Source organism: Myotis davidii, unplaced genomic scaffold, assembly GCF_000327345.1.
Source record: "Myotis davidii unplaced genomic scaffold, ASM32734v1 scaffold290, whole genome shotgun sequence".
Taxonomy (NCBI): Eukaryota; Metazoa; Chordata; class Mammalia; order Chiroptera; family Vespertilionidae; genus Myotis; species Myotis davidii.
In genome coordinates, this window is record NW_006285049.1 from 2,698,804 (window position 1) to 2,706,158 (window position 7,355).

Below are 7,355 nucleotides of genomic sequence, written 5' to 3' on the forward strand. Positions count from 1 at the left end.
CACCCTTCTGGGGCAAGACTTGCTTCAGTGGGGCTTTGGTGCTCACTGAGTCTGCCCCCTGAGGACAGTGTGTGTGTGAGGGGGGGGCGGGGGTAAAGGCAGAGGGTGGGGTGGGAACCGGGTGGAGGGGAGCTATGGGGGAAAAAAAGAGGAACAACTGTAATAATCTCAACAATAAAGATTTAATTAAAAAGAAAAGAAAAAAACACTCAGCAGAAGGATTCAAATAGTCCTCTTTTGAATCATGCGACCATCTCTGATAACTGGAAGGGACTTTGTTATAGAGAAAGTTGACCTTTACTGGTATAATATGTGAAGGAAAGATCTAAACTTAAGAAACCTATCAATATATCTTTTTGACCCATTTTTGAAATGGAAAGATCATAAAGCACCTTCACTGGCCCGAATTTAATGGAACAACATCCTAATGAAAACACACTTACTGGTGCAGTAAGTCCCATCACATCACTGACAGATTCTTGGAACTGCAGCAGAACTACCCACAGTGAGACCAATTTCACCACAGGTCCATTGGTAAAAGAGGACCTGCTGTACTCGAGCACTTCACTGGGTTCTGCTAACAATTATGGCCTTTCGAAGACCTCAACTGCACATGTTCTTGCTGTATGTACACTTTAATATAATACACCCGTTGGAGTTTCTGTTCATTAACCCTGCAGCTTCCCTTGACCATGACTCCCTGTGCCTGACCCCTGGTCACTGAGACGGTGGGAGACAGTCAGCAGCAGTTTCCTGTGAAGGCTCTTGGGGCACCCCCTCACCCCAGCAAAGGCTCTTAATAGAGAGAAACAGGTGGAGAAGGTGCCGGGGAGGAGGCTGAGGAATCAGAGCCCTGAAGTGGGAATGCCTGTGGTGAAGTGTGATTTCACCTGGAGGAGAGGCGGGGCCCACGAAATGAAAACAGTGGGAGGAAAAAGAAAACAAGCATGCTCTGACCGGATGAATTGATTTTTTCTTTAAACTTTTTCTAGGAAAGGTGGACAACAGGGAACTGAGGCTGAGGGTGCCCCATAGGAAATAGGAACTTCTGCAAGGTCAAGGGGAGGGGCCCTGTGATATTGGGATTTATAATAAGAAATATCTCCAGTCCCTGACCCAGGGCTCCTAAAACCTTTGAATTCCCAATAAGAGGATGAGGAGCAGGTGTTTTAATGAGCGACTCTGGGTAGGCTCCTGGATGGGGGCTGGGTACCAGAAAGACCCAGTCATGATGAGAAACTTGGAATTTTCAGCCCTACCCTCCATCCTCCAGGAGGGGAGAGGAGCTGGAAATGGAGCTAATAATTGAATAACTGATCACGCTTCTGTGAGAAAGCGTCTATAAAATTCTAAAAGCACGGGGTGGGGGAGGGGTTGAAGAGGTTCCAGGTGGGCGAACACGTGGAGACCTGGGAAGAGTGGCATTACTGGAGAGAGCATGGGAGCTCCTTGCCCTTCCCCCACGCCTTGCCCTATGCACCTCTACCATCTGGCTGCTCCTGGGTTATATCCTTTTACATTAAACCAATAATCTAACAAGTAACGTGTTTCTCTGATCGCTGTGAGCTGCATTAGCAAATTAAACAAACCCAAGGAGGGGGTAGTTGCAACCTCCAATCCATAGTCAGTGAGTCAGAAGCCCAGGTGACAACAGGACTTGTGATTGGCAAGTGAAATGGAGGCGAGGGGCAGTCTTGTAGGACTGCGGCCCTAACCTGTGGGATCTGGTGTTATCTCAGGAATTGAGTTAAACTGGAGGAAACGCAGCAGGTGTGGAAGAACTGGTTGGTGGTGTGGAGAACCCTGCCCCCATGTTGCACTTGGTACTAGAATCATCCTAGAACCCTTCCAAGAAAGGAAAAGAGACTCGCACAGAGGGAATGTGCAGGGAGTGGCCCCTGGGACTCCCTGTCAGGGGCCTCCATGCCTCTCCTCAGAGGTGTGGGATGACAGTCCACGTGGACACACAGAATGTCAGAGCCGGAGGTTTCCTGATGCTTTGTGAATTCGCCTGACCTTGAACCCCAGTTGAGTGGGCTGGCCAGAGTACTTCCCTAGATGCCCCCACTTTCCTTCCCTCTATGCATCACCGCCCCCCCCCCCCCCCCCCCGGGATCAAGATATCTTTAACACAAGGATCCCCTCGCCATTCATTATTTACTTCCATAAACAGGAAAAAGAGAAATGTGAGAATTGTAAGGAGAAATGTGAGAACTGTACCCGATAAAACAGTTCTTGATTTTAGAAGGAGAAAATGGAAAATACCAACTCTTCTATGTCAGCAATAACATGGCCTGTGGGGGTTCTTGGGGCAAAGTAGAAGAGCACTAGACCAGGAGTCAAAGCAGTTACCTTCCAGCACTGGGTCCGCACACACCGCTGGGGGCTTTGCGCGGGTTGTCCCCGCTCTTGTCCTCTTTCCTCTTCCGTTAGAAGATGAAAGGGTATTTAAGTTCTCTTCCAGGTTTAATTTTCTAACTTTCACATAAGTTTTTCAACTAACAATGATAAAACTCGCCAACTGCATCATCATTCGTCTATTTCTCTACACTTTCCGGAAGACATGGAAAGTACGTTCCGATATTGATGAGGGAGTAAAATCACTACGAGACAGAACCTGCCCGAGAAGCACCAGCCCCTGGTGTGTTCTGAGAGACGCCAGCACTCTGTCACTCTCTCAGTCACTCACTTTCCCCTGTGACTTATTTTTTTTCGGAAGCAGTTTTCCAGCTGCTTCTCACTAGAACCTTTCCTAAAGGGGGGACATATTTTCCCCACAAAAATCCAGTCAGGATTTACCGAATGACAGTTTTGGGTAAAGCATTGACAAAATAAATGTTAACATTCAGTTTTGAGCAATGGTTTCCACCCCCTTTGCATATAATCAATGTGTGTAGTCACAAAACCACGCCAGCGCATCTTATTTTCCTTTGTTTTAATTCCCAGGTCTCCATTGCTTCACCAGGGGTCCTCAAACTACGGCCCGCGGGCCACATGCAAATACAAATACTGTATTTGTTCCCGTTTTGTTTTTTTACTTCAAAATAAGATATGTGCAGTGTGCATAGGAATTTGTTCATAGTTTTTTTTAAAACTATAGTCTGGCCCTCTAACGGTCTGAGGGTCTGTTTAAAAAGTTTGAGGACCCCTGCTTCAGGCTATAGGCCCTTCTTACCAAGTCTATCCTCACCAATTACACATGCCCAGCACTACACACTTTCCTCCCTAAACTACTGCCTCCACCCTCCCCTGTCAGCATTGACTGCAGGATAAAATCTAAGGCCTTAACCCAACCCTACCCCAGCAGCCCAGCTGCCATCACTCCCTCCCCCGTCTGTGGTCCAGCCCCTGGGAAGATTCCATGTCCGAGGCTCATCCCAGACCCTTCCCACTTGGCTCATTCTCCTCACTGACTTGGAATGTCTTCCCTCCTCTGAAGGCTGCTGGTCTTTCAACACCCCCCCTCTGCCCCCCGCCCCCTCCCGCTTCCTCTATAGAGCTTTCCTGAACTCAGCATCTTGCAGGGCACTCTCTCTACTCGGTACAGCCCACTGCCTGGCACAGCAAAGAAAAGGACCAGGTTAGACTTGGAGATATTTCCTCGGGGGGGGGGGGGTCTTCCTTAGTAGGTCTGAGTCCACTTTGGTCAGCAGGAGCTTCAGGTCCCCCTAAAAACAGGTGAGAGAGGAGTCACAGTCCACAGGAGGCCCCTGGCTACTCTCAATAGAACAGGACAGGGAGGGGTAGGGTGAGCAGCTTCCAGCGAGATGGGGAACCAGGAGGGGCAGCAGCATCTGCCCTCACCAGGTGTGCTCTTCTGAGTACTATCCACTGTGTCCTTCTACTGCCTCCACCCCCCACAAATGCTTTTCCGAGTAACTTGAATTCCCTGAGACCCCAGAGCATGGCCTTTAAAGCTACCGGGCTTTAAAAACACCTGGGCATTTTTTCTCCAGGGCCTAACCCAATTTAACCTGTGGAGTCAAAGTGACCCACAAAGTGAGTCAAGTTAATGCAAACCATTCTCTCAGCTGGTTATGATTGTTTCCATTTTGCAAAAAAGAAAAAGAAAGAAAACCTCTCACATCAAAAGGTTAGCTGCCTTGCCCCAAGTCACAGAGCCAGGGAGTGGCCCAGAGGAGCCCAGTAGCCGTTCCTATTTTCACGCTGCTTTGTATCAATTTCATGGGGGAGTCTGAGCCCGCCTTCCTCACCCTGAGATCAGAGGGGAGGAACCCCTGCGCTTGCAGGAAGTAGACTCTTCACCGCTTTCCTGTTTTCTCACGCGGCACCTCTAGGATCTCAGGGCCTCTCATTATCTGAAATGTGAAAATGGCACGCGTTTAATTATTCATTTTCTATCGCCCTTGATGAGGGATTAACTGCCCGGTGAAACCGAAGGAAACAGCCTGACCTTCAGGCTGTCGGGATGCGGGGATGCGATCACTAAAACCTCGTGTCAGTTTCAATGGGCAAATGAAAGGGCTTTCCTGGGCTTGACGCAAACGGGCTCTCGGGGTCCCTAACTGAAGTCAAAGGACGGAGCAATGACACTAAGAAAATACACATGCGCTAAACATAGCCACGCTTGCTTCATTATGTCCGCAGGTGTTTCCCAAACTCTCTGGACTTACCGGGTCCATGGGATTTGCGTGTGGGCGCAGAGGGGGCTGCAGGGAGGACGGGGGAGGGGAGGCTGTGCTGGGGCAGCCCGTTCAGTCTCCCCCGCGGAGGAGCGTCAGGAAGGGAAAGACTAACGCGGAGGCCTGTTCATCACAGCTGCGGGACCAACTGGCTGGTTTCTCATTAATTGGCTGGTCCGTTTGACCAAAGGTTACCGTGGGAATGATTCATGGAGCCGTTCCGCTGCGCGGCATGTAAACACAGCCTTCTAATCGAGGGCTTCGCTATTAAAATGGTCATAAATAGCTGCGAATTACTACTGTTGTGCAACTCGTGACTGCACCGCGGCTCGGGCCGAGCAGATGGGAGCCTCGCTGCAGCCCCCAACGCTGCCTTAGCATTTCGTGAGCGCAGTGGGGTCCCTGCCACCCAGATGGCAAAATGGCACCCTCGCTGCCCTGCTCTGTTCCGGGGGAGCACATTTTTCAAAAAGCCATCGAGCCTTGAAAGCCTCTCTCTCACACACACTGTAGGGTAGATAAATATATAACTGCCCAAAACATGGCAAAATGAGCCACTATTAATAACTCAGAGCCTGGGGATTCAGGCAGTCCAATGCGTCTGCCAAAAGTTCAGAATGTTTGCTGGGTGCTTTGATTTTTTTTAATTTAAACTCTGTTCTTGATTTGCTTCGGTACATTTCCTACTTAGATATTCTACCCAGTATGTGTCAAATTTTATCTTTGACCTTACTAGGACATACCAGAGCATACAGGACAGGAATAGAAGGCCTTTAAAGCTACTGGGCTTTAAAAATTATGCTGGCCTAACATTTTCCATATCTCTCAATCGTAGCAACCATCATCTTAGCCAAATATGCAGAAATTGCTGAAGAGAAAATAAAGGAACTCCCTAAATTACTTACATGGATAATAATGTTGTATTATTAATTGTTTGTGGAACATTTACGATGGCCAGACACGGTGCTTCTAGACGTCAGTGCTAGGCCTTAGGTCAACCCTACAAAGTGGGCGTTGTTCCCATTTCACAGACCAAGGCAGGCCAGTGACTCCTGGGGCCGGAATTCACACTCACCGCACTTTAGCTTGAGCCCCATGCAACCGCCAATAGGCAATCCTTTCTGACCGCTGATGGCAATTTTATGGTCCAACCAACCACTGCAATGCCCTGGCCCCTAGAAGGAAACCCAAATCCTCTCCTGACATCACAGAGACCACCTGCAGACAGCAGTGTGCTGACTGGGAAATTGTACAATGCAGCCCCGGTGGGGGGGGGGGGCAGTGGGGAGAAAAGGTAAAACAACCTAGTATCTTTGCACCATTCATTATTATTGTAAGACAATGAAAACACACACAAAAAAAGATGAAACATGTCACAAACGCTTTAATCCACTTATATTCCCTGATACATTGTGTCTGAAAATCTCCAATGTAAGCATGCTCACCAGAGTTTTCCAAACATTGAAATCGTTTCTAATATTTAAAAGCTAATGATGTTCAAATGTGATTTTGGTAGACCATGTGTTTTAATGATACACGGTCTATAAGTATATAATATGAATATATTAGGAAGATAATTCCTCAGCGCAATTTAGTTTTTTGGGAATTACCTGGGAGTCAATAGCATAGTGGTTTTAGATAGAAGCTATCGTCTATGACAAATTATTTCTCTGAGTTCTGAATGCATCATAAACCCAAACCTTCTTTTTAATTCACAGTTTTTTTCCAATGATATAGTTAGAATGGGAAGTATTAAAGCAGCTAATAATTATTCCATTTACTATATGGTGGCTACTGAACAGTGAATTGTTAAATGCATAATAATTAGGAAGATTTAGTGTCACAAGTGTGGGTCAAAAGATACATTTAAAAAAAAAGGGTCACTGAGTCTTAGAATGAGATTTCAGTCACGGGAAACTGAGGTACAAGAAAGCCAAATAAATGACAAGAGGTATTCAACTCACTGGTGATTCCACAGTGACTAGCATTCAGTTCTCTTGACTCCCAGACCAGTGTTCTCCCTGCTAAATCACTCTTTGGTCAGAAGTAATATTGTGTTCCTTTCTATCTACCTATATTTTGCTTTTCTTTGGAGCCATCTGGAACATATAATAAAATATATGCCCCCACAAGTGAACATGAACTCAATATCCTAGGTGGTCAGTAAAATGAACTCAATATCCTAGGTGGTTATATTTAAGATGGGATAACGACATTCTTCAGATTTATTGAGAGAAGATCAAATAACAATCAAATAACTGTTACGGACTTATCACCAGAATCTCAAGTGTAATTGGCCTTTTGAGGATCAGAAAAAATTCTCCTTTCTATCCCACCCTTTGTAGACTCTCTGTTTATCTCCTATGTGGAAGGCATCACATTTGAGATACTGGAGGGTTGCCTGTGACTCGTTTTTGCCCCAATATTATGAATAGGAATCTGAACAAACACAAAGTTAATGACAGCTTTACCATATTACTTGTAAACCAAACAAAACAACCAAAGGGGAAAAGTACTTCAAATGAAAAAAATTCCTAATATCTTTTTTAGTAAAATGATGAACACATACAAGAAAAAGAAAAACAGCTATTGATTGATGGGCAGATGATTCAGCTGGTTTCTACATTAACAATGACTCATTCTGTAAGAACTGAAATGTTTAGAAAATAAGTGATACTATTATACCAGAAAAGATAAATATATAATATGCTA

The 7,355-nt window shown here is 46.1% G+C and overlaps 1 protein-coding gene across 3 annotated transcripts in view; it reads right to left on the reverse strand.

The window, feature by feature from the left end:
* The window catches only part of PCED1B (PC-esterase domain containing 1B), a 135,977-nt gene extending 131,169 nt beyond the window's left edge, over positions 1 to 4,808 (reverse strand). For 2 of the 3 annotated variants that reach the window (XR_001512501.1, XM_015558608.1), the window contains exon 1: positions 2,353 to 2,421. The gene's annotated coding sequence lies outside the window, so the exon portion shown is untranslated. Of the gene's footprint in view, positions 1 to 2,352; positions 2,422 to 4,634 lie in introns of those variants that run through there. The other variant, XM_006755513.2, reaches the window with a different exon arrangement.
* Between the last annotated feature and the right edge of the window lie 2,547 nt (positions 4,809 to 7,355).